At 39.4% G+C, this 27,735-nt stretch overlaps 1 protein-coding gene across 2 annotated transcripts in view; it reads left to right on the forward strand.

Annotated features, from left to right (window-relative positions):
• The window catches only part of il1rapl2 (interleukin 1 receptor accessory protein-like 2), a 516,058-nt gene that overhangs the window by 335,927 nt on the left and 152,396 nt on the right, over window positions 1-27,735 (forward strand). The gene's annotated exons all lie outside the window — the stretch shown is intronic.

Genomic DNA, 27,735 nt, shown 5'->3' on the forward strand with positions numbered 1-27,735 from the left:
TTACTTATTTGTTGAGATCTTTTCAACATTTAGAAATATTTCTCTTTTAGCCGTTTTTTAATGTGGACATGTATGAGTGTTTGATCTGCCAGCTTTGTGTTACATTGCCAGTTTAGCAAGTTGTTTATACACAGTATCTATATTTGCACCACTTCAGACACTAGCATGAATACTACGGGGCCCTTTCAGGAAATGTGTTTGTGTGTGAATGTGTTTGAAATTACAACGGTGGAGGCAGTTGGCTTTGTAGCCCAGAACAACGCTGATGCTTTCTCGTAAAACGCTCCTACAAAAGAAAAACACTTAAGCCGATTGCCAGAGACTCACTTCCTCCCTTGAGTGAAATGATTTCAGTTTTTTTATTTATTTTTTTTATTTATTCTTTATTGTTTTGAAATTACATGTGGATAACTGTATGTGTAAATCTCTATTGGATTACTACAGTGATATCCCACGATCTCAAAGTTAACTTGATAACGTATCTATTCAGAATGGACATAGTTATAAAAAAGAAATCTAGAAGACTTGACTCCCTCTGTTGCATCATCTTTACTGTTCCCTGTTTGCATCTTTTCCACCATCAGCCTCAGCCTCCCACTCACTTTTCTTCCTCCCACACCTACTCTTCCTTTCGTTCATCTCACCAGTCCATCCTCCACACCTCTTTCTCCCCCACCTCCTGTTTTTCTCTGGATCCTTCCACAGTTCCATCTTCCTTACTCCCATTCCCGCTCCTGTTCCTCCCTGTCAGCGCCTGGTTCCCCCTTCCCCTGTCATCCCCATCGCCCTCCCCCTCAATCCTCCCTCGCCTCTGCTCTCCTCCCACCTTTTCCTGACAGAGCTTGACACCTACCCTCGGTAATAAGCTCTCTCTTCCATTCTTCCTCTCTTTCTGTCTTTCCCTTGCTCTCTCAGCATGACAACCTAATTAGGGCTTGGTGTCTGTCATTGTCTCAGGGCCTCTTATTAGCACACACACACACATACACACACACACACACACACACACACACACACATATGCAGAGAGAGGCAAATCAGCTCCTGTCCTAGTGGGAAGCCACCAACTGGATCTTACTAGAAGGTTGTATCTAAAATATGTAACAACATGCTTTAAAAGCCACAGAGAAACAGTATTTTGAAATGTATTAACTGCTCTAGATCAGATTTGTGGAATGTGGTGGAATTGGATCCAAGTAAGGTCAATAAAAACATCATCAGTTTCAGTTGAAGTGACAGACAGGAAGTTATAATCCTCGACTCAAGTAAATTGGCTGATTTTTGTGTGTAAACATGGAAACAGAAGTGTCTTTAATGTAAGATAACTCCAAAGATTTGACAAACATTCCATCCAAACGCAGCTCTACATCTGCTAGGGGTGTGAATAACATGCAAAGTCAAAGGTTATGATGAGTAAGTGTTGATGTCACAGATCTTTCGTTGGATATGCAAATGAAACTTTAAATCCCAAGTCTCTGAGCTGGATCTCAGTGTGGTGGGACATTGCATCTTTGTCTGCCATATCTAGTTTAAGAGTAGTCTGTCATGAAGGCCTTACATTTTATCTGGAATGATTTGCTTTGAATCACTGGAAATGTGAGAAGAACATAAATTGTTAAAAAAAATTGGACTACACACCCACTGTCAGAGATGTAGACAAGTAGGCAAGTGCTTAAAAGCTCAGTCAGCTGACAGTTGACTTTCATGTATCTCTTGTACCTATAGATTTCTATTCTTCTCAATCAAAATATTAAGTCATTAGCCTGACTGACTCCTTGTTTGCTTCTGATCAGAGTGCTGATATTTGCACTTGAAGATACGTGTGTATTTTTGTCTGGTAAGTTTACAAGTACAGCTCTTCAGCTCTACCCTCTTGTCCAAATGTTGTCACTTCTGGCTCTTGAAAGACAAAAATTATGAAAGAAATAACGTCTAAACATGCCACAATACCATACTTCACAAGATATGCCTCACATCAAGGTGACTTTGTTAGTCTTTTATTTACAGCTGTTAAATCTTTTATTTAGTCTGTGGAAAACTTTGTTGTTCTAAATTGTGGATACACTATTTCATCTTTTTGTGTTCAGCAATGTATTGAGTACAATTCATGACATAATGAGCTGGGCTGTACTTAAAAGGACCGTGTGGCTGGGAATATACTTGCTTTGAATAATGTCTATGTGTGTTTGAAATGGCTTTCTCACATGTCCTGCATTCTTTTGGAAAGTCAGCTGTGCACTTCCTCAGAAATCAACACGACTAGTATGTAAGATGCTTTATAGAGCTGATCGGTAGCAGCAGTATAGGGGCAAATGATGGCATATATTCAACTTCCTTGATTTAGAGGCCTTAAATAACATCTACAATGCCACAGCTTCGGTTTCTTTCTTCCATCATCTTAACACAAATGCTAACCTCTATCATTCTCTCTAAATTCCTTTTTACATCCTTTAAATCCTTTAGTCACTGAGTGACACAAATGTATCTTTCCTGAATGCCAAATCAGTACAACAACACAGGCATATTGTGAAAAATCTTTTGAGATATAAAAGAAGTGGACAAATCTGGAGAAGAACCACGCTGAATAATGGAACTTGCGCTGCTATAGCACTAGGAGACTAAGCACATACTCTAAATACCCTGAACGCTCTAAATTACTAATGGCTTATGCTTAGTGATTGATTTTGTTAAGTGGCACATTGATTTAGAGATGATGTATGCTTGGCAATTTCTTTAATAATTGATGTGTCTGTGGAGTGACAAACTCAGAAATGGCATTTATTACTGGACACAAAGTTTGATAATTCATCAGTTTACTACAAGTATTACATGGATGTGCATTTATTTTTGGCATTTCTTATTATTGTAATCACATTCATGTAGAACTGATGCTTCATGGGAAGAGATTTGCTATTCCAACCAACATGCAGACACTTACAGACAAAAGTGCAGAGATGAGAATAGGTAAAAACTCTTGAGGTTGCAGTCTTAGTCTTCTCTTAAAAGATAATGACACTGTGGAGATGTCTATTACTGGAGAGAAATGATGAGCAGGGAACACCTATCGCTTCACTCGTTGTCTGGAATCAGACAATTTCTGGCATGACCGGCTATGACTAGTGACTGGCAGATCAGGATCAGGCACATCATGTGCACAACAACACAAACAGCCATGCATACTGACACATGTGCATTTTTTGGTTGTGGAATGTTTTCAGTGAGTGGGTCAGAAAGACCCAAAGCTTTGTCATAAGTAATATGTCAAAGACACAATAATCTTGCAGAAAAAAACAATGACCAAAATATTTGGAACTTCAACTTTAATCCAACACTTTAACTTGCATCATCTCCATGACACATGCCCAATTTACCCAAAGGTAACATGTCAAAGAAGTCAACGAAGCTCAAATTAAAAGCTTTCCAGAGCACTCAGCCAGCTGTCAGCCACCAACCAATCGGCTGTCTTTCACTGTGATCAGCAGTAAAAAAAAGCAAAGCTGAAGGTGCTTATCATACCTTTTAGTGATTTTCCTGAAAAAATTAGTGTTTGTTCATGCCAAACAAACTACCTGTGGAAATGTAGTCTCAAAGTAGCAGTCATTTCTCAGACAGACATCTGGAGGACAGACTGTGCTTTCCGTTAAGATGGATTTTATACGTACTAATACTTTTGTCCCATAACCTCAAGCACACATTTTGTGATTTCAAGTGACAGTGAGACACGACCCCGTGACCTGTTCTCAGTAAGAAAATCCAAATTTGGCCAAAATCAAAATCCGAATTGACAGGTCAGACCTTAAAAAAAAAAAAAAAAAAAAAACGGAACGGAACGGAACGGGAACTGGCCAAAAGAATGGCAGTTGGTGCATTAGGACTGATGAGTCCTGGTCAATCCATTGAAGTTTATGTGAGGTTGTAGCCGTAAAATGAGTCACATTTGAATTTTTCTTTTTAAATGAAATTTCATCAGGTGTGCTGAACTGCTTCTCCCTGCACCACCCATTCCAACATCCCGCCATTCCGACATGCAAACTTCCCACCATAAGGACAAGGCTTTCCATATAAGGAAACGTGCGTTACTCAACAGTTAACAGTCCCTTTTTTCTATTCATGCATTTTACATGTTTTAAGATGTGTACAGATGTGATACAGTCTTTAAAAGTGTAATTAAAGCCTCTCCCCCTCTCTCTCTGCCTGTTATTCTTCAAAGCTTGTGATGTTTGAATGATATTAAATTGACACTGAATGATGATTTAAGGGTCAAATCTACAGTCAAAGGGGAGGATCAGCTGGATGTGGGCTTATTTCGGATTTAAAATATAAAAATAAAAGATGGCACTCAGGATCCATCCATAAGGGCTTTGTTGTTACTATTTCACTATAAATCTGGTGTGTGCGTGTAACAGCGTCATGTAGGTGTGTCGAATACCGTAAAATCCTGACAATGTCATGAGTCCGTGGTAATTTTCAAAACACACTCCAAAAGCAAATTAATGATATTCAAATAGTTTATTATACAAAAAGGAGCGATAAACATAGATAAACACTGTTCACTTATTGATTCAAAACTAATAAAAATAATAATATTTTTTGGGTAGCCTGATATATGAAATTGGTTTTATTTGCAGCACCGGGACGTCCGACAAAGGTGAGCTGTCATTGATGTCTGTAATTGCAATTATTAATGTTGCATAATGATGCCAGCGTGCAAAAGACGCATGGACTCTGTGGAGAGCCCCGCTCCAGCTGGCTGCTGTGACAGGTCACTGACACTGTATTTCTGCTTCATCTAACATGTTTCAGACTCGCCCGATTTACATTAATTCATATATTTTCATATATATTTTTCAGGGGATTTTGATAATAATTTATTATAGTTGGTTTGGAGGTTGTGGAGTTCCTCCAAAAAAGAAAAAAAAAAGGCTTTGATAGGCTATTAAAGGAATTGTCAGAATGGCGGGATGTTTAAAAAGAATAGAACATCCCGCCATTGCAACATTGGGAGGGAATGGCGGGACGTTTGATAGAAAATTAAGTCCCGCCATTCTGGCAATTGGAGGCCCATGTCGGAATGGTGGGATATAACCCTTCTCCACAACCTCTGCAGTGGATATACTTCAGGTTAGAAACTCACTGCAGATCCACAGTGAATGCTGTAGTGTGTAAGTTTGTATTGGCTGCAAAGAGGGGCCAACCGACAAATACTGTTACAGTGCAAAAGGTGAACCCACTTTAAATGTTGAGGGACATTCCCTCCAAGGAGACAATAACGCAAAATAACATTCACATTAAGTACAGAGACGGAGAGATGCTTACCAGGAGGAAAGGGTAATGGGTAAAGTCACTGAGAAAGTGGTGAAATTGCAGGGGGGTTGTGGGCGGTTAGAGGGTATATAGAGACACTGAAAAACAGAAGGAAAATAAAAGAGAAAATATGGAATTTAATAATCGGATAAGGGAAAGGAAAGCAGATGATAAAAGACATAAACAATTAGAAATGAGAGAAGCATTAAAAAAAACAGCAAAATTCTATTTTCTCTGCAGGTAAAAGGACCTCAGCAAGGGCGAGGCATGCACAGACTGCCCAGGATCCAAACACACTTTGATAAGGACGGCAGTGCACACATACACACGGATTACACTTCGAAAGAAACTGATACACAGAGTGAGAGCTCTGTTTACCTTTCAGCTTTAATGCGCAGGAAAGAATTTTCACCAAACCTCCATCCTGGAACTGTCTCTCTGTCCGAGGGAGAATGGGATCAAGAAGTTTATAGACTCACACACACACACACACACACACACACACACACACACAGAAAGATGAAGAATATGTGTGGAAATCTGCTTACTTTGAGGAAATTTGACAACAAATTACTGAGAGGAACCACTTCAGCAATTCACCTAATCCCAATAATCCACACAATGAAACCAATTAACGTTTTCTTTCGGTGATCAGGAAAAAGTATCTCACAAATGGTTTGGAGGGGATTAACTTGTACTCAGCTAACAAAATAAATGGATGTGTGAATTGTAAGAAAAGTGTGAGAAAAGAGATTGTCACAGGAAGCAACTGGCTAAAGCAGAGATTTCAGTCATTTAGGGGGAAACAATCCAATTCGAACCCTAAAATTTGCTTGAAAGAAAGTTCACACTACTTGCCTTTAAGTCGGCGCGGCAAATTCAAGAGTTGGAGAACAGGAAATGCTTCCAGGGGGTGTGTCAATGACGAATGAAACTTGTTAAAGATGGCTGAGGAGACAAACTGGGCAGCCCTCTTACTGGTAATTAAAATAATTTTTCAGATGCATTCAAGAGACATTCTTTTACATTTAGGAAAAAAATTAAGAATGGCATCTAAATATACATGTTTGAGCCCATTGGAACCAGTGTTGCACAGATGTCATTCATTTACAATATGAATAGTAAGTGTTTTATCTGTGGTAGCCAGCAGTCAGAATAACTTTGAAGAATCAGAAAAGGATTAATGACGAGCAAGCCAAACTAATCACAGCTAAGACCAAGGCCGTCTGAAGAGCAAAATGTTTACCATATAGAAAAATACTAACTGCACGCTGGGCTTCTAACACTTTGTCTGTTGTTTGTGCTTTAGGACGAAACCGTTTCTGGAGTTTTTGGTTTCATATTTTTTGGTATAGGACTCCCGTGATGTGGGCTTTCCCTAATCAGAGGAATAAAGCTGTGCAATCAGTTTATTCACATGTTAAATACTACGTGTGTTGAAACGAGGGCCTCGAGGTGAGGTGCCAATCGGGGCAGGGAGGTGCACCACATGGTTCTTGTGGCCTGCCAAGGCTCAAGTCTGACACTATGAGGCTGTTTTTTTTTTCCTTGCGAGAATTGTAACCTTCAGTCATTTACAACAGTCACCACTAAAGTTATGCACGGGCAACAATATTCAAATATATTAGCCACATCTGAAGAAGACACAGCCATGTAAACAGGATTTTCTTTTTTACACTTAACCTGAATGAGGTAAATGATACTTGAGTTACGCTATATGGAGTAGTCAGATTTTGGTTGCAATATGTAGACATATATATTCCAACATTGTATACACCTTGCACAATGTTGCATCCAGAACAGGATGTGCATTCTTCTGGGGTGAGAAAGACACCAAAGTACTCTTTTTCTTCTAATTTATATGTATGAATAAGACTTATTATGGGGTCAAACATTACAGTTGTGTAGGGTCAAATGCACAATGATTAGACACATTTAAACAGGAATATTAAACCAATATCCCACATGTAACTAATGCAAACAGTAGATTTGCAGTATTTGAATTTTTAGCATAAGGTTAGAAGTCAGAATCTTGCCGTGAATGTAACACAGACGGTCTTTTTTTAACTTTACATGTATTCAATCTGTTTCTTCTCTCATTAGAGGCCTAAAGTGGCTTGGTGAATGTCAGTCTTTGTTATCTGCTCAGCACAAGGGAAATGGTTTTTCAATTCATTTACTGCTGTGAGAAAGGAAAGAAAGGAGTCCTTCACTTTCGAGAGGGACGTCTTGACCATTTGCGTCACACCTCAACCTGTAAAGTTGTGCTTCTGCTCAAAAATATCCTACATGAGGAACAACAAAGATGGAAAGCAATGTGATGCAGAGAACAGAACAATAAGTGTTAGATAGAGAACAAGGCAGTGTCAGATGAGACATTTCTTGCTTCTGGTTTTGCCCATTATCCACCTCAGCTCATCACGTTAGATGGAAAGTTTTCTGTAAAATGAGTAACTGTCTGGCTGAATAGCTGCCTGGCTTCCAGAATAATGAGTTTCTGTATTGTAGTTGCAAGCGCAGTTAAGCAGATAAATGTTTACTTTATTTTGTAACATCTTGGACTACAAATGTGGGAGGGTCACTCACTGGTTAGTTGGTTTGTGAACTACAATTTGGTAGGCTGGCAGGTGTTCTGATTTTCCAACTGAAATGTTTGGCTTCTTGATTGGCTGTAGAAACGTGATTTGTGTCGCCAGCCAACTCATTGGTGGACTTTTGGCTAGTTGATTATGTAGCGTCTGTGTTATTAGACTGCCTGTGTTAGAAATACAGCAGTCATGATTCTCTATTCGAGATCAGAAGTTACCCTTATCTGATGCCCAGTTCGGAGAGGTTCCGAACAGTTTTGCTGCGATGAAGCAGCAACTCCCCGAACTTCTCACCTAATCCTGGGAAGTAACCCAGGTTCCCGCTTAGAAAACACAACACAGTTGCTAGTATTAAAAGATTTTGCTCTTTCAGTTGAACTCCAAAGGTCATGGCCATAGGCAAAGGTCCAGATGCAGCTTGACTGGTGAATCAATATCAATTAAATGTTGCACAATGAAGCCATGAAAGTACGCTCAACAACATAGAAAGTACATTTCATCCGCCACCCTGCCTGACCACGTTTTTTTGTGTCTTTTGCCTACCCCAATTATTTTGCATTACTTCCCTGATAGCCTCTGAACTCTATGACCTATGAGGGAGTAAAGTCTCTAGAGTTCAGGAGTTCATTACAGTCCTTTTCAGTCCCCACAGGTCGATCACAGCTTGATCACAGCGGCATTCTTTGATCCTCTCCTAAGCTGTTAAACTTGGCTGAACTTCTCCCACACCACATATATATTGTGTATATTTTAGATAATTCATACTCACTTCATTGATTTTTTTTTTTTAAAGTAGTTTTTGAACTACTACATCTGGCCAAATACGGCCATACATGTGACTTAAAAATGGACATGGGTTTTGGGCATGGAAAAAAAAAGACAATTTAACACTCTGGGGTCTAATGCCCACCGGTGGGCATTTTTGACACATCTCCAAAAACACATCTGTAACTCTGTGAGTTTTTGTCATTCAAACATATAAGTGACACCATTAAAAACCTTGAAACTTCTAGTTTTCAAATATATATATTTTAAAAATTATATAGCTGGCCCTTTTTAAAGAGAGTGAAGAGAAATCTTTGGATTTTCTGTAGTCTCAGACTGCAGCAACCTCCTAGGCCACACCTATTGCTATTCACATGTAAAACCACCAGGTGATTGAGTGGCTATTCACAGGTGAGAACACGCCCCATTCAGCCAGCATGTGGGGGAAGGCAGCAATGTCCTGCCAGTGACAGACAATTATGAAAAGGCCTTAGACTCCAGAGGGTTAATGTGTACATTAATTTCTAAAGAAGAGGCGATAGTGATTAACACATTTTTCATACTCAATTATTGTTAGAAACATGTTAAAAATATATCCACACTTGTCCTGTGGTAAATCTCTAACCATATGTATAACTTTTAACAACAGTCAACAATTTTGAGTGAATGAATTTTAATATCGAATGGAAACAGTTGTAAATGAGTGTGGAATGAACGTTAGCTGATAAAACATACAAATATAACACCAAAAACAGTGTTTTATTCAAGAGTAACACACAGTGGACACATAGTGGTATGTTTTGCAATTTTCATACCAAATCCAAACCATGGCCTCTCCGTGTCTCTTCAACCACCTGATGTATCTAATTAAGCTGCGCTCTGGTTGCCATGACTATTGCTATGGAGAATAATGTAGGTTCCCAATTTAAATGTCTTGTCAACCGGCTTTTTACTGGCATTTTAAGCTGTCAGGAAGTGTTTTTTAAAAAATAAATAAATAAACATAATTTCAAGAAGACCAGGATGCACTATTGAGACTAAAAGGGCACATGTTAGCATTTTCCTGACAGACGACTTTTTCAGAGGGCTTAAACCTCTGAGAGAGAAGTTCTGGGTGGATTGCTTTGCGTGCGATCTGATTGATTTTTACAGTGCAGACTTCAGTATAGATCCCATCATCCGTCAACAGTAAGTGTTTTCAGCATGACGACAAACTTTCTGTAACCCCTCAGCAAGGAGTGCACTTGCATAACCCTAAACAAGCAAATCCAAAATCTATCGAAATCACGAAGCCAATAAGCTGCACAGATCCTCCAACGTGAAAGTGGCAGATGTTGTTTTTAACAGTCATTTTTGGAAGGCACCAACAGACAATTTTGTTCAAGAATGCCAAATTTTTGGTGTTTGCTTGGTCGGTGGTTGGATGGTTGATGGGTAGTTAATTATCTAGATGTTTGCATTCTGAAATTTCACCATCGTTACCCCATGTTTCATTCCTTGAAGAAGTTTCACTTAGACAGATAGTAGGCTGAATGTCTGTGTATAACTCTCTACCACTCTACTCTCTCTCCTATACCCCTATGATATTTTTTATCAGTAAGCTGTTGTATTTTAGCAGGCACCCTCTGGACACTCACACGCAAGAAATGCACCCACCGTTGTCACAAGGGTGCTTTCTAATGCCGGCCAAATGTTTAACCTTTCTCTTCGTCAGATTAAGAGACTCCAAGCTGAAGATGAAGAAAGAGAGAAACTGGGCGGGGATGAAAAGGGTAATGGCAGTAAAAGGGTAAAACCAAGAGGAGTGGAGAGAAAAATATGAGCAGAGAAGGAGAGAGCGGTCATTTGAAGTTTTTTTGGCAGTGCTCACGAACTTGGCAGCAGTTGTGCCAGTATCACTTTCTTGCCAACGAGGGCTAACATGTGCAAGTTCATGCCAACTTGAGCCTACGCCTGCTGCCCTTGCCAGGCTTTTGAAAAAAAAAAAAAAGTAAAATAAGCCTTAGTTTTGACACTTTGATGTTGAAGGGGGTTTAAGTTTCCCTAAAATACTATCTGGGTTGGTAGAGATATGGAGAAAAAGGGCAATGAAAGGGGAAAAAGGAGGCCAGAGGGGGAAGTGTTGGAAGTACAACTTTGTGAAGCAAAGGTTGTAGTTTGATCTCTGCAGTATCTACAGACTGTCTAAGCTCTCATAGAGATGATGATCTGTTAGTCACTTATCAAAGGCTTACAGAGCATGATTATATGACTTGAAGTAGAGTCAGTGTTTGTGAACTCTTCAGAATGTTGTATTTCTCATCAAAATGTTGATCTAAAAGATTATCAGATTTTCCCAAAAGTTGATGGAAACAACCCAGTGAAAGAAATGAGATGTCGTAAAGATACAGACCTCTAAGTGGCAAAAGAATGTGAACTTTTGCTTTCAGCATATGGCACAACACCATTTGTCTACATGGAGGAATTTTTCTCTGAAGACACGAGATTCAGCTCTGGGATGTTGGTCATTCCAGCACATTAACTTTATTCTTCTTTAACCAATTTAGGTGGCACAACTTAAAGGTCTGTGTCTTTGTTCTCATCGTCCTATGCATCACATTCTCCTCTTCACAAGCCTCTATTTTCTTTACAATTCACAGGTATGATTCAGAATTCATAGTTCCTCATTGACAGTATGCTCACCAAGCCCAGACGTTGCAAAACAGATCCAAACCATGATACTACCACCACCATGCTTCCTATATGGGACAGGATATTAATGCTGGAATGCAGCAATTTCCTTTTTCTAGACCGAATGTTTATAATCTAAACCAAAAATATATATATTTTTTTTCTCATTCAACCATGAATATTTCTTTGCAAAATATCTGTCTTATATTCCCTGTCAACCAGCAACCCTGCTAATGTAACTTAAATTAAAAATTTCAAGATTCAAAATGTTTATTTGTCATAAACACAATAACAGACACAGTGGTTATTATTGTGTAATGAAAAGCTTACTTTGCAACTTCCCAACCAAAAGAACTCTGCTAAAAGAGAATATACAGTAATATATAGGAATAGAATATAAAGTATAAAATGCAGAATATGCAACAAAAGATCAGTCAAATGTCATGTGCAAAAATTGCAAATATTGCAAGTAGATGGTTATTGTCCATGATTCAGGAGCCTGATGGCCTTAGGATAAAAACTGTTTGTCAGTCTGGTAGTACTTGCTTTCACACTCCTGTAGTGTCTGCCTGATGGTAGGAGTGAGAACAGTTTGTGTTGTGGGTGGGTGTAGTCCCTGACAATGTTTTGTGCCCTTTTAGTGACAGGGTGTTGTAGGTGTCCTGTAGTGGGGTGAAGGCAGCTCCACAGATGAACTGTGCTGTTTTAATGACACGCTGGAGAGTCTTTCTGTCCTGGTTTGTGCAGTTCCCATACTACACTGTGATGGAGTTTGTTAGGACGTTCTCCACTGTGCCCTTACAATCACTGACCAAGTTGGTAACCTCAGAGTGTTGATAGACTCAGAATCAGCCCAGTGACAGTAGTGTCGTCAGCAAAGGTGTTGCTCTGGGGGTGGGGGGTGCAGTCGTAGGTGAAGAGGGTGTACAGGAGTGGACTGAGCACACAGCCTTGGGGAGTCCCTGTACTCACTGTCCTGAAGCTGGATGTCCTGGGACCAACTCTTAAGGCAGTAGCATGGTTGCCGCGTCTGTCACGGCGGTGTCGCACCGTGACGTCAAAATGACGTTTCAGGCATGGCGCTTCCCTTGAAAAGACGGCGCAGCGCGTTGTCGTGCACCAGTCGATTTTTGTAACTTGGCGGCGCTGAGCACAACGAACCGGATGGACCGATGTGAGACCAGGCTCAGTGAGGAGGTGCGTTTGTACAGACAGCTGTACGAAACTGCAGTGAAACAGCACAGGGACCAACGTAAACTCCCAAAACTGCTGCACAGAGATGGGCAGAACTTTGGGGAAAGAGGGAGAGTTCTGTAAGAATGTGTGGAAGAAGCTACGGGACAGATACGTGAAGGCGAAGAAGAGGGCAGAGACTCTGTTGATGCCGGGGGCTTCAGACCTTTACCTCTATTGACTGAATTAAAAAATTAAAATGATCTGAAAACTGCAGCAGTATCATTAATTACAGTATTCTTGCTCTTGACAGCGGCATTGTTTTCTTCTCCACTTTCGTGGTTGTAGAGTAGAGGTAACCTTCATGTAGCAGCGCCACCTCTGTGACGGAGAAAATTGCAACTACTCGCGCAACGACTTGCGCCACTATATAGGGTCCTATGGCGGGCACGAACTCGTGACGTCATCAACACCGCTCGCGCGAGCAGATGCGGCAACCATGCTAGAGCCTTTACAGCCTGGGGTCTGTTCGTGAGAAAGTCCAGGACCCAGAAGCAGAGGGAGGATGTCCGTCCAAGGGTGGAGAGCTTTTCGGTCCGTCTGCTGGGCATGTCAGTGTTGAATGCAGAACTGTAGTCCACAAACAGAATTCGAACATAGGTGTCTCTGTGTTCAAGGTGTGACAGGGCAGTATGGATGGCTGCATTGACGGCATTGTCAGTTGAATGATTCTGACGATATGCAAATTTAAGGGGGTCTATTGTGTCTGGGATGTCCTCTTTCATGTGTGACATGACTATCTTCTTAAGACACTTCAACTGAAGTGAGTGCAATTGGGCGATAGTCATTCAGGCATTTTGTATTGTCTTTCTTTGGGAAGGGCACTATGGTGATGGTCTTGAAGCATGTGGGAACAGGCGACATGGAGAGGGACAGGTTGAAAATGTCTGTGAAGACCTCTGCTAGCTCTGAGGAGCAGGCCCTCAAAGCACGGCCGGGGCTATTGTCAGGACCTGCTGCTTTTCGGGGGTTAGTCCTCCTAAAAACCTTGCTCAACTCAGTTCAAGTCACAGTGGGTGAAGAGCTCTGTGCTGCTGGTAGATTCCCTCTGCGTTGGTTGGTGTTGAAGGGTGTCGAAGCGAGCATAGAACCATTCAGCTCATCTGGTGATGCGTTGTGGCTGGCTGTGACCCTGCTGTTCCTCTTTTGGAAACTGGTGATGTGTTTCAAGCCCTGCCACATGTATCGGGAGTCTGAGGTGTTGTAGTATCCCTCCAGCTTCAGTCTGTACTGCCTCTTGGCTTCCCTGATAGATCTGCGTAGGTCATATCTGGCCTTTTTGTATCCATCTGCGCAGCCTTGAAAGTAAGCCGGTGCGAGGCGGTGCTGCGTTCCTGTAAAAGATTTCGGGGCGGTGCGGCGCACCGGTAAGATTTGATAAGGGTTTATTATGCTGAATTAAAAAAAATAAAAAATAAAAATGCGGTAACGCTCGCCTTTTAAGAAGAAAACATATCTAGGCTACCCACAATATGTCATTTTTGACCAGCTCCGATGAAGATAACAGCTTGGCTTGCTTAAAATAGTCAAAGGATCTCCAGCGTGCGCCAGCTTCCAATTGCATCGACTGACGCTTTCAAATCCACCCCTATTCAGACCCCAACAAAAAATATTTGGAAATAATGGTACTAAATTTTACTAATGGGAAAGCCATCCAGTAGCCTATGGTAATCAGTTTTCAAAACGTCTGCAAATATCCCATATATTTTGGTCTTTCTGTTGGTGCCTGTCTGGAGCTTGCGTTCCGTTTGTTTCCATCTCCTGCCCGCGCTTGCTCCGCAGTTAGTTCTAGTGAATGAAGTCGTCTCGACTCTCGTCTTTAAAACTGTGTCAGCGAAATGTTAAATCGGCTTTTCAAAAACTGCATGTTTTTGTGATTGGGTGGCATACTGAGACATGTCTTCTACTCGGACAAATAATAAATTACTCTTCTTCAAATAGGCTGTTCACGCTGTTTGTAACGGGGGCACAGCTGAGCATAGAGCGTAGGCCTATGTCCGCTTTAGTGGGCTACAGGACCGTAAGCTTGTGATTTAAATGTGAGCATGCTTTGTAAAGTAAGCACGCGTTTTCCTGACACCCTAAAAAGTATTCATATGACCCCTCTCACTCCCTGTAATATTTACATTATCACGTGTTTTCATGTGGCATGGCTCACCAGCACCCTGAAGAAGACAATTAGGCCTACTTTGATTTTTTTAAATATTTTTTTTGTTTTTTCCATCATTTTGCATTTTTCAGTCCAGTTCCAAATGTACTGAAAATAAAGTACTCACAGTAAAATATTTTGTAATGTCATTTTTTCACATAGCCCACAAGAATGTGAAGTAGTTAAGAATATTAAAAAGTCATGAAATTGGTGTGAATCCCCCCCCCCGGGTAAAATGGAGTTAAAAAATAATACAGTGAGTGACACACCGGACATTGTAGCACCGGTAAGAAATGAAAACTACTTTCACCCCTGCATCTGCGTCACCAGAGGCAAATGCAGTGGAGCGTACTTCCCTGTTAGTCCAAGGAGGTAGATGAGATATTAAACATATTCAAGAACTGAGAAAAGAAGTCAAAGTGTTCTTTTAAACACATAGTGACGCTCTACTTAAACCCTGCAGTTGCATACTGACTTATGTCTTATGTTGTTCAGTTTAACTGATAGTCGACTCGTGAACATATAACAGAGCTTATGTGAGAGTATGTTATGTGCTTAATTTGTTCTTTGGTGACTTCCCAGATTATTCCAAGCCTTGATCTTACAGTGATATTTTTTGGGGAAGATAACTAAATGTGTACACACTCTGACAGTGGACTGAAGGAGCCCAAACTTTCAAGATGGTTATCTAAACCATCCGGTTGGAATCTGATCAACCTTTCTTTTTTTTTTTTTTTATAGATTCTTCTTATTCGATAACATCTTACCCCGATGCATACCAAATGTTCATTCCACTGCTTGAAAATATTTTACTCTCATTTCACCTTAAGAAATACTCATTTTGGAGGCCTTTGTATTTCATTTTCACTTTATTTGTAATATTGAATAATTTATACCACAGGTGATAAATGACCAAGTGTTGTATTTTTGCCATGCTACCATTTAGCTAGTACGGCATAGATAATTAGATAAGCTAATCAACAGACAATAGATATTTGAAACCTTTGATTGCTCTATATTCCATTATGTTTTCAACTGTTAACTGGCTTAATTGGTGCCAGATTACTTTTTTTCTTGCAAAAATAGTCCACCATAAATTGATACAGATAAGATGCAAAGCAGCGCATAAATGTTCAGCAGAATACAGTAAATAAAGTGTTTGAAACTTAAAATCACCAGTGGAGGACCCTCCACATTCTGCCCCATGTGTCCTTCAAAGTGTTCCAGCAAAACCCAAACCCACTATGTATCATACTATTATGTGTGCACCCATAATAAAGGTTTTTTTTTTTGTTTAAATCCACTTTAACTTTATTTGGACTGGATAAATATGAATAGAATAGTTGCAAATAAAATAAGGAAATAGGAAGTAAACAATCAGATGTTTGTTTTTTACCTCTGTTCAGAACACCTTGGCCTAGTTAACTCCAGACACCACTTTTCTCTCTCACACACAGCAGCTAACAGCTAATCCCCGTGCAGAGTAATTCTTACTTTCACTTATTTACAACCTGCAGAAACTGCAAAGTGGAATAAAGGTAGTTGTCCATTTGACATCAATCATTTCATTTTACTGTGTCCACATGTAAAATGTATTTTTATATTTGTTTCAGTGCCATATCCTAAAATGCAAACAGTTTTGCTCCTGTGCATTTGTAAATAGGATACATTGGTAAGCTTGTTGAAGCTTATCCATCCAGCCTTATTCCACTAACGTTCTAGGGCCCCCGAGGCGCCTGTTTTTCAATTAGGTAACTAATTCTTGGTAGTTTCATGGATATATTGTATTCCCAGATTCCCAAAAAAAGCTGGGCTGCAGTGTGAAATGCAAATTAAAAACAAAGAGCAATGATTTGCTCATCTCATAAACTAATATTATTTTCACAATAGGACATAGAATACATGTCAGATGTTAAAAATGAGACATTTGACTATTTAATTAAAAATATTAGCTGATCTTGAATTTAACGTTTGGAACAGATCTCAAAAAAGTTGGGACAGGGCTATGTTTATCCCCTCTTCTTTTAGCAGCAGTCTGTAAACATCTGGGAACTGAGGAGACCAGTTGCTGGATCTTTGGGAGAGGAATTGTCACGTGTATGGCAGTAGTGGACCCAAGTGATGGTCTGGAAGCTTTCAATAATACCAAACTGAGAAAATGTAGAACAGAAAACATCAACAGAGTAAATATACTGAGGGAGAAATAATCACAAACAGCAGGAGAGACGATCAGTAATGAAAACCAGGTATGACTCGAAGTAAATACAAAAAAATACACATGGGGGATGGTGCATCTCTTTGGTGTGGAGGAGACACCATTCATTCATGTTTCGTATGTTCTATTATGAATATTATGAGCTTTTATTATTTGGAAGATTTACAAATCATTACATTTTGTTTTTATTTACATTTTACACAGCGTCCAAACTTTTATTGCAATCAGGGCTAAATCTAGCAAGTATTTATTGTCTCTGGTTTAAACTATTCATTGTGGAAAAAGCTAAACTGCTGCTGACCAATACCGATATATATTGATTTTTTTTTTCACAGGAAGGGGTAGCTGGCCCTGCTTCTTAAAGAATGTAAGCAGTTAGGACAAACACACACTCCTTTTTCCTCAGTGTACTGACACTGAAAGGGACCCTCTGAACTAAACCAGAATAGAACAAACATCGGGCAAAGCGGTTACCCCCTTCAACCATTTTCATGTGTCAGAGCGCTGACAGGTCACTGCTTTTCTCCCTAAGCTGTGTATTTTGTGAGGTTAATGCTATCATCAAATGAGTCAAAGGATTTTCTTCTCTTTTTTTTTTTAAATCAAAGGACTTCAAAGCATCTACAGACATTTGAACATTAACAAAAACTGCTATTGCACCTGCTGTTATAAGTAAATGTCAGAGGAAGCTGTAACTTGGAACAGTAAGTCTATTATCAATCGTAGATTCAATTAAGTTGCACTGATGGAAACATATTCTTCAAAATTGTTGGAAAATGTAAGTATTTGATAGGGAAAAAAATGATTATTTTCAACCTCGTTTACTGTACATAACATAGCTTGTTAAGCTGAGGCTTGTGTCCACATGTATAAACCACATGCATTCAGTTCCCTGCACGCACATAAATGTGTACGACACTCTCAACACGTCCACATCTCTGCTTCCTCTTTCTCCCTGCCTGGTAGTTAGATTGATTGTCAAATTAATCTGCAGCTCCATCCAGGTATAAACACGCTGCCTGCTGGCCAGGATACATCCCCCTCTATTAGCTCCATAATTCAAAGCACCCTTCAGCAGCCTGCCCTGATCAGAGGAGGGTAATTGCAGGGAGGGTGAGCTTGATTTATTGACGTGCTGGATATGGTGGATTACAAGCTGATTTGGAGATTCATTTATGACTCATTTTGCATTTTGTGTCATTGGAAAATTGTGGGGTTTGTCGGAGAAAGCTCCACAGCGAGACATGTGGTCAACCTAAACCTAAGGACCCTGGAATGATGCTGCCTTGCTTCAGGACTCTCTGGAGGTGATTTTGTACACTGTAACAGATCTGTAACGGATCTAGATCTGAATATTTATAGTTAATCCAAGTCGGGCTCATATCTGATAAGATTTGAAGAATCCAACACGGTCAGTACTGTATGGTTTCTCTGCTTGTGTATGACGACCTCGAGCATGACATTCAACTCAACCTTTAGGTATAAGAGCTCAGAAAGTTTGACAAACTAATCCATTGCACTCTGATACAATCTGATTTTTAATAATGTGATCCATCATTTGAACTCTGAACTGAACAGTCTTTCTTTTTTATTTTACAACTGTTTTTCTCGTCAGGAGTATTATTAGTCTAAAGATGTTTTTCACTCACACCTCATAACTCTTTCAGAATAAAGCACATTTCCTGTCCTCACAGATGCACATGAAGGTCATGAACATAGTCGCGTTGCTAAGAATGAAATTTAAAATCCCTACATTTTATTCAGAGCTGTCTTCAAATGCTAATAAATTCAAATAAACAGGAAAAAAAGCAACCAAGTGTATCCTTTTTTTTTTTTTTTTTGCCGTGTTCCAAAATAACAAGTCACACACACACACACACAGAAGCCCTTTGTGTGTGTGTGTGTGTGTACCAGGCTTGAGGTGAAACAGTGAAGTTATACAAGGGTTGGGGATGTCATACGCTCACATAAGATGCTTCTTTTCCCCCTTTTAATCCCTTTTTTTGCACATCATTCATTGAATTGAGAGAAAGGGTCCAGCTTTACTGGACAGATTTTACTGTCATAAGAACATGTGGTCAGGTTTAGTTGATTTTTTAAATTTTTTTAAATTTTTTTTTTGGTTATGAATTGATAGAAATATTTTAGTTGGGATATTTGTCTACGGTCAAATAATGAGTTTGATTAGCTTTCATTATTTAATCCTTCCGTAGCTTAATGTCATTTAGCTTGATGTCATTCAAAAACCCCATTATTTTTCACTGTTTCACTGTTAAAAAGGAAAGAAAAAGCTTACATTTTGACACGATCTCAAAAGGCTGCAGCTCTTAAGAGGTTCAAAGATAAAGAAATACTGTTAATGAGAAAAATATTGAGTGTAACCCAAAATTTTTTAAGATAATTTAATTTGCATGATGACATTGTTGTGTGGTGGCATCTTGGATTACACAACTTCTAATAAGCACGGGATCTTCTTTTTTCTTTTTGTGATTATTTCCTTGGTTTACGTAGACAACTCTGACCAAAAGCCGTTCCAAGTTCTTTTCTCATCATCAAACTGAAATGTTGGGTACCCCTGAAGTCATGGGACACAGTCACTGTAGAGCAAAATATTACTGTACATTTTCATCTGCATTATGCCATGAAAACATTATAATTATTTTGTGCTCTAACAGGTACACTCTTACAGATGCATATATAACAAGACCAAGTGCAAAATGAACTGTTGTGGCAAAATTCCAAGGCTGATATTTTACTGTGTTTTTAAGCTCAACAGTAGTTTTTTTTTAATACCAAAATAGAGGCTATCAGGGCTAAGGCAGTAGACGAGGTCATCCACTAACAGCAGTGCAGATTGTTTAACTGTGTCACCTCCTTTTCTCATTGAGTGAATTGACCCTTTGGTTTCCTTAATCCTTAATTTGTGTATGATACAGTTGATATATTGAAAACAGTTTAAACTGACAATAACACAATTTAGCCTCTCGTAAATAATCCTGATAAACCTCAGTTTAGGCTGCTTTGTCGGCCTTCCAAGTGTGTACTCTTTATTAGAATTAAGTGTAACCCGGGGCCAAGAAATGCAAACACATCTCTGATAAGATCAAGATGAACCATAAATACGATCTCTGCAGAATCTAATCCGTAGCGCGACAATGCCCCCGTTATTCAGCTTTTCAGAACCTCTTTTCATTCTCTTCCTTGGAGCTATTTTAGTCGTCGTGATAAAGTTCCGTCCTACATAAATGTTCTCCTTGCTCTTGTAAGATATTCACATTAACAGCTGTCTTCAGGGCTGAGACATTCCATTATCAACATCAATATTCATAGGGCTTTCGTATCATTTTTGTGCCGACACTTAGAAAATTTAATTCTAATAATTTTCTGTTTCCGTGCCAAATTTACCCTCCATTTTCTTTCACAGTCAACTGAGTTTAACATAAAACTCGAGACTGGAAGAAACACCCAGCTCAGCCCTCCTACCTGTAGCGGTTTTATTCTTTTTAATCATCGTGAGGCAACCAAATTTATATTTTAGGAAATTGCTGCTCTAGCAATGACAGATGCGTGACCAAAACCATCACCAAAATGACTAATTCAATTTCTGTATACCTACATATATCAGTTGTTTTGTACTTCTTTGAGTGAGCATTTTATTCAAACTTGGTGACAATATGAAGAAGGCAGACCATAATGCCAACTATTAAGTCCCCAGATCCCAAAATCGAACCGTTTCTGTACAGAATTGAGTGCACTCCTGTTCTGCTTTAGTCTGTTTCATAACCAGAAGGGTCAACTTATCACTAAAAGGGTTTATTCCTGTATCGTCTGGACAAAACTTCTCTACTTCCTCTGAAAGTATGTTGTGTGCCAAGTTAAGGCCCACCTCTCTATCTTTCAGTGTGAGTGTATGCAGTTCATGCTTGACATATTTTCAAAGTAAAACACAAATGTTACTCGATTGATTGTATTCTGGCTGCCCTCACAAATTGTGACGGAAAAGCACCATGGTGCTGAAACAGACCCATTTAGCATATGCATATCTGAAAGGGACGTATGTTTCCGTAACTATCACGGTCGAAAGCATTTATACATTTTCAGTGATGGTGTCAGTGAATGAATAATGATGTTCTTTATGATAAAAGCCATGATCAGCTGAGAACAGGACTTTACAAAATGGCCAAAATGTTGGCTGCTTTTATTACTGGTGGGCTACACCATGTCCTTGTGGAAATCTCTGGTCTAGTCATCCAAACACGACAAATTATACCATCAAATCTCCTTTAAATAACAACACAAAACAGCTAAAAGATGAGAAAAAGAGAGAAAGGAATACTGAACACACGTCTGTTTGAAAGGAAATGGATGAACCGATTTGAAAAGTGTTTGATTTGCAAAGCTGAATCAAGTTTTTCTTTGAAGTAGCCAATTATGGTTCAGACTCTGAGGAAATACACTGGAAATGCTGTGATGGTCATTACTTTCAGAGAATGTCTGGGATGAAATTATGTTATTTTATCCTTTGGTACGCCACATCTTTTATTGTCCACCTGTGCCTGCTTTTACTGGTCATTTCACACCTTTCATTCTTACTGTGCAATTTCATACACAAAAGTCTTGAACATACTGTAATTAGATGTAGCAGTTGGACGTGTTTTTTCTTTCTCTGTTCAGAGTGGGAAAGTGTGCAGTTGTAGCATGAGATACTCAAGTGTTTTAATGTCAGTGGCTTTTTTTGTTTTTTTTCACGAACAACAGCATGTAAATGTGTTCCAGGCAACACCAGATATGAATACGCACCCACACACAGTCACAGTTTGCATTCGTGAGGTGCACAGCATGCTTTAAATGCTTCTGACGCACCGTTTGCATTGCAGTCTAATTGAATCATCATGTTTATCGTGACGTGCACATAATACATTCTTCTTTACATAGATGCTGTTATTACAGTTTAGTGTTAGCCTTCCGGTTTCTCAGTTGGACAGAGGGGCAGAGGCCGTGACAAAGGCTTAAAGTGCGGGGTAAAAATAAGTGGAAAATGTAGAAAAACACAGCAGAGGAGGAGGTAAGAGAAAGCTGCTCTGCCTCTGCTTTTTCAGCTCATCCACACCACCGTAAAGACCAGTGCAGATTTGTGGAAAGAGGGCAGACCTTTTCATTTCAGGTGCATTTTTCCTTCTACATATAAAATGACGTAGAAGCAATGACAATGTTGGCATAAAATCTCTTTACAAAGATTTGAAAGTGCTTTTGTATCAGTGTGTAGGTGAGAGAGGATATAAGTTTCTTCCAAGTCACAAATTTCTGCACATGCCAGCATAAAGCACGGGAGAGTTACAAGTTTAAAATGATCCTCAGCTTATGTTTACTGTCCATAATTACACACAAGTAAAGATAGGAAAAATGAAATACAAGTTTCTTGTGTTTTAAATAAAATACGGCATTTAAGTAGAATTTGCAGGTCCTGTCTCCTGTCTTGTACAACATTTAAAGGTGATAGAGAATGGTTGAATGGGGCATTAATCCTTGTTCTGTGATGTGATATGTAGCCCAAAAAAAATTGGTTGGGTCTGTAATGGCTCAGAACCTCCCTAAAAGGCTCTCTGAAACTATGCTGGGTTTAGAATGCGTTGTTTGCCCTTATTGGCGTCGTTTCAGAGCTTATCTGGCAACCTCACTATGAAATGCAGGTAGGTGTTGGCGCTATTAGGTTGCCGTTGCTTTATTGGCTGCCCTTGCTCTCACTGAAAACAGAGCTATAGAGTAATACACTGACTGAAAAGAAAGCTCATCAGAATCAGAATTTGTTTTATTGCCATTGTTAGTGAACAGTGTTCACTAACTAGGAATTTGCTGCGGCGTAAGGTGCAAACATGTAACATAGGATATAATAATAAAAAATAAAGAATAAAATATATAAATATAAAATGTACAAGGTGTGTACAACAATACACAGTATCCAATATACAGAGCAACAACAGTGCAGCTTCATTAGTGTAATTTTAATGATGGTAAAGTGACTGGGGCAGGTTATGAGGTGATTATGAAGTGTTCATAAGTCCAACTGCAAGGGGGAAAAAAACTGTTTTTGTGACGGGAGGTTCTGGTCCGAATGGACCAAAGCCTCCTGCCCGAGGGGAGTGGTGCAAATAGAGAAGGGTTAGCTGTGATCCGACCTGCTCGCCCCATAGTCCTGGAGACGTGCAGCCGATCACCTTCTCAGCGGAGCGCACACCTCGCTGCAGTCTGTGTCTGTCCCTGTCGGAACTAACCCTGTACTGAGCAAAATTCCGACTGAAGCCTGCGATTGCTGAAAAAGTGATATCACTTTTTCACAAAAACGGATTGGCACTTTTTCTGGGGGATATTCAAAAAAGGGGAGTACTTGAAACAGAGGTTCTGACACTTGCTGGCACTTCGTGTGTAGGCCTACTCCCCACAGCGGGGAGACTCAGAACTAACACCAAAAACGTGAAAAAGACGATTTTGATTCTCTATCCCCTTTAACTGAAATATCTGTGCTTTAGTCTCCTACTCTATTTCCGAGAGCCTTGTTATTTTAGTTGCCTCAAGGCTTCAGACAATTCGGCTTCATTGGAAAATGTAGTCATGAAAAAGAAATCTCTGTGTCTGTGCTGATGACCATGAATCCTGTATTGCTTTTCCTGCCACTCAGCAGGAAAAGCTGCTTTCAAAGTAACGCATTCCAAAAGGTAAACTGGTTTGTGTGTCCAAAACGTTTTGTCTGTTAAACCTAAAGGCTGGGACTTGTCATCCAGCGATGTGGAAAGAGGATATCTTGATTACGATATGTTAGTTCAGTGTCTGTTTCTATCCAAGCCTTGAGTTTTTTTTAGCCATGCAGTTATTAATGACTCACCTTAACATAATAGTTTGTAACATGTAAGAAGCAATGACGTGGAGACTGAAATCAAACAGCAACAACAGATAAGATGAATTTTTATTGTACATTTTAATAGTGAAGTATATTTGGTATTCATACTGTACCTTGAGGTAGAGCCCTGCACTACTCGCGGGAGCCAAAGCAGTGCGGCGCCGGACACAATTTGAGAGCTCATTGCGGGCGCGGGCGGAAGGGGGAGTGCCCAGTGCGGGAGCGGTGATATGCTGCAGTTCCGCTAACTAAAAATGTGTTTAATATAAAAGCAATAAATTATTCATTTATGTCTATCACATAGGCTATACAGAAGGAATGCTTTACAAATGCTGGGTTAGCCAAATGTTTTGTATGGCTGAACAATAAATATACAAAATTTCCACTTGGAATTACGCGCTGTCTGTCTGTCTTCCCTTCCTCGTAATACTACTACTACTATTATTAGGCTATTATTATTATTATTATTATTATTATTATTATTAGAGAAACTGGCAAATGCATAAGCCAAGACTTTGATCTCCTGCTGCTGAAAACGACTGAGAAGAAATAAAGCCTAACTAAAAGAAGTTCAAAAGCGCGATCCATCTCTCCTTTTATTCAGGAGATGCGCATTGCACAACGACTAGGGACACGGCATGGTTAACCTACTTATTAATTGGATTACATGTTACATTTTCAACATTCTGGGTTTAGAAAAGGTAGGGTAATTAATAACACATGTTGTTTTCATTCCACTTGTTTGCATTTAAATCAATGTAACGTGAGCTGTAGGCTTAGATATTTATGCTCAAATCCACTCAAAGTAGGGGGCGGGGCTCCATCACGCTGTGTTTAAAATCATATTAACTAAAAATATATACTTTTACTTCCAAGAATGGAAATGTGAGGAGTGGCATATAACATATGTACAATTTATTATTCTTAATATTCACGGTAGATTTTGGTAGGTATGTTGGGTAGGCTTATTGCTGTAAAGCTTCCTGCTTTTGCACCTTTCGCTTATAACGGGCTGGTCTTCCTCATCTTTTGCACGTAGAACCAGATGCCAGTTTTTTTTTTCAAAAGTAGCTGAAACATGGACTCATCTGACCACAAAACACATGTCGACTGTCTTTCCATCCATCTGAGATGAGCTTGTGTCCTGAAAACGCAGTGACATTTCTGCTTCCTCCTGGTGTAATAAAGCTTCAGGTTACATTTCTGGATGCAGCAGTGGACTGTGTTGAGTGAAAATGATTATAGCTGAGCAAATGTGACTATATTGACCATGGTGTCATGCCAGTTTCTCTAACATTACTGCCTGAGGGCTCAAAGGTCACATGGCACCAAACAGATGAGCCACGATCACTCCTTGCTTAGAAAGACAAAGCCTGTAGTGGAAGCTCCTTTTATATCCAACCCTGACACCCTTACCTGTCACCAGGCAATCAGCTGATTGTAGAATCTTCCACAATGGTGTTACTTATGAATTCTATAAACTCTGCCTATCTCCCAACATTTTTTGAGTATGTTTTACATCAAATTTGAAATTTGTTTATACTCTCCAAGTGCCATGAAGCTGGTCATTGTAGACACAGAAATTAGTTAAGCCACTTTTACAGTCCATGATGGTATAGAATTATTTTATTTTATAAATGTCAGCATGCTAGCCTAGCTTTTTATATTGTCTTTTCCATCTTTCTATTTGCATTTCTTCTCTTTAGTCATCTTTTAAACAAAATCTTGCTTTTAGGAATTTATCTAATATGTAATGTGCTCTGTCAGGTAATTTTTTTTTTGTTTGTTTAGTTGTGTTGTTCTATGGTCGAGGAAAAATGTGATCAAAATATATTTTTCTGTTGACAATAATAATAATAACATGACAAAAAAGTCAAAGCAAATGTGAAGAATTAATATAAGACTGACTGAAGTCATGAAAGCAAGTGTTAGAGAGACAGATAGAGCCACAGAAGCATGCAGAGAAAGGTAACCAAGTCACTGGAGAAGAAAACAAGATGCCGCAGACTGGAGATAGATTGATGAGGAGCAGAGAAACTGAGGGATGGATGGATAAAAAGCTTTCCAGGCTTCCAGTTCAATGCTCAGTGGTCTTGGTTGGGTCAATGGCCCAAATCCCGACGTCCCCTGCAAGACACACACACAAACAAACACACACATATATAGCATTGATGGGATAAGTGGTTTAGATCCACTTAGATGAGAGGCTGTGGTTAGAGGACAATAGGTGAGTTTGTGTTTGTGTGTGTGTGCGTGTGTGTGTGTGTGTGTGTGTGTGTGTGTGTGTGTGTGTGTGTGTGTGTGTGTGTGTGTGTGTGTGTGTGTGTGTGTGTGTGTGTGTGTATGAAAGTAAGAGAGATCAATGTGTCGCTTTGTGTCTGGAGGTGAACTTGGGAGAAAAAAAACACACAGTGTGGTTGTGATCTACCTATACACAAGCTATTGCTATCCCCTTGAGTAGGATTTAAGTGCAATATGATGTAGAAAAGACATTGCATGATACATCATAAACTGCAAAGCTCTTTTATTTAATAAGGTAAGTCAACTCAAGGACATGTCACGTGCGACTTCAGATGTAGTATGAGCTCTAGCCTCCAGTCTGTAAAGCTGTCTTCTGAGTTACTGAGTTTTGCACATCTGCTACAATAAGAGCAGGTGTGGAAAAACAAGGCAGGAGAAACCTTGTTTTTGGTAGGATTCGGGAAAAGTTTGGGGAACAAATTACAACATGTATATATATCTTATCTTATCTCATATCTTATTTATAACTGAGTTTGTGTTTACTCTAAAGGTACAGAGCAACATGCTGTACACTGAGTACGAAAAAAAACTTTAGCTGCAAAATGTCCCACTGTGTAAGCTAAACTAGCTAACCGCTAACTGGATTCTTTGTTCTGACCTGTAAAGGCTTACAGTTTTGGCTTGCTCGTCATACCAGCAACACTTTTCACTTTACATAATTCATAAAATGTTATTAAAGATGTTATATGTCATTTCTGTAAGAGCGACTAGATTAGCTGGAGATTGACTGATCACTGTTGATACAGTCAACGGTTATAATGAAACCAGACCCCTAGAAAGTAGACTGCTACTCATCATTGTAGAATGTAACCACAGTATGTTATATTTTGTATTAGGTTAGGGCAGACATAGCCTTGCATACCCTTGTACTCTAAAAAGAAAAGTAATAAATGTGTATTTTTAATTATGTAGTGTTGATTTGAAATGGTTTTTCTGGTATATCTGCTGTTTGACGTCAAACAGAGCTCTCTGCCTTGCATAGGGAATCTCTAGTTTGAAATTATATTAACTTTAAGCTGTACCACAAGAACCAGCCATTATGCAAACAAAGCAGCGGCTCCATTATCTTCTTATTGTTTCGCATTGTTTACATTCTTTTGGCACAAATAGAAATGCCCACATCTGAGCACAAATTTATCACATTGCTAATTTGTAAAGTTAAACAGCGTCTTTCTGGAGTCAGGCAAACTAGTAAAGAGTTTACTGTTTAGCTCAAACTACAGTTTGTGTTGCAGCTCGCACATTGGTCTAATAAAAGCAAATGATCCTTGTTAAACAAGTCGTTGTTCCATCATTCTCCCTGAAAATAATAATGTAGCTTTCACAATCGCCGTGTCGAGAAAGTTTTGATCCCATCACTTAAATTGAAAACAGACAGCAATTGCTGTGAAATTAAAAATTTCAAGTGCCAATTTCACCTCATAAATTGAATTTAAGACCGACTCACTTTAGAGTTTTCTGTGTAGTATATCTATTGGAAAAACATAAAGGATGGGAAAAAGATTATCTAAATTCTAAACAATAGTTTATCCGATGGTCACATACTGTCAGATTGAGCTGATTTGAACTCACCCCCTGTGAGTTTCTTCTGAAGGCAGAATTTGCTGTGTACACCT

The sequence above is a fragment of the Odontesthes bonariensis genome, chromosome 13 (genome assembly GCF_027942865.1).
Source record: "Odontesthes bonariensis isolate fOdoBon6 chromosome 13, fOdoBon6.hap1, whole genome shotgun sequence".
In the NCBI taxonomy this organism is placed as follows: Eukaryota; Metazoa; Chordata; class Actinopteri; order Atheriniformes; family Atherinopsidae; genus Odontesthes; species Odontesthes bonariensis.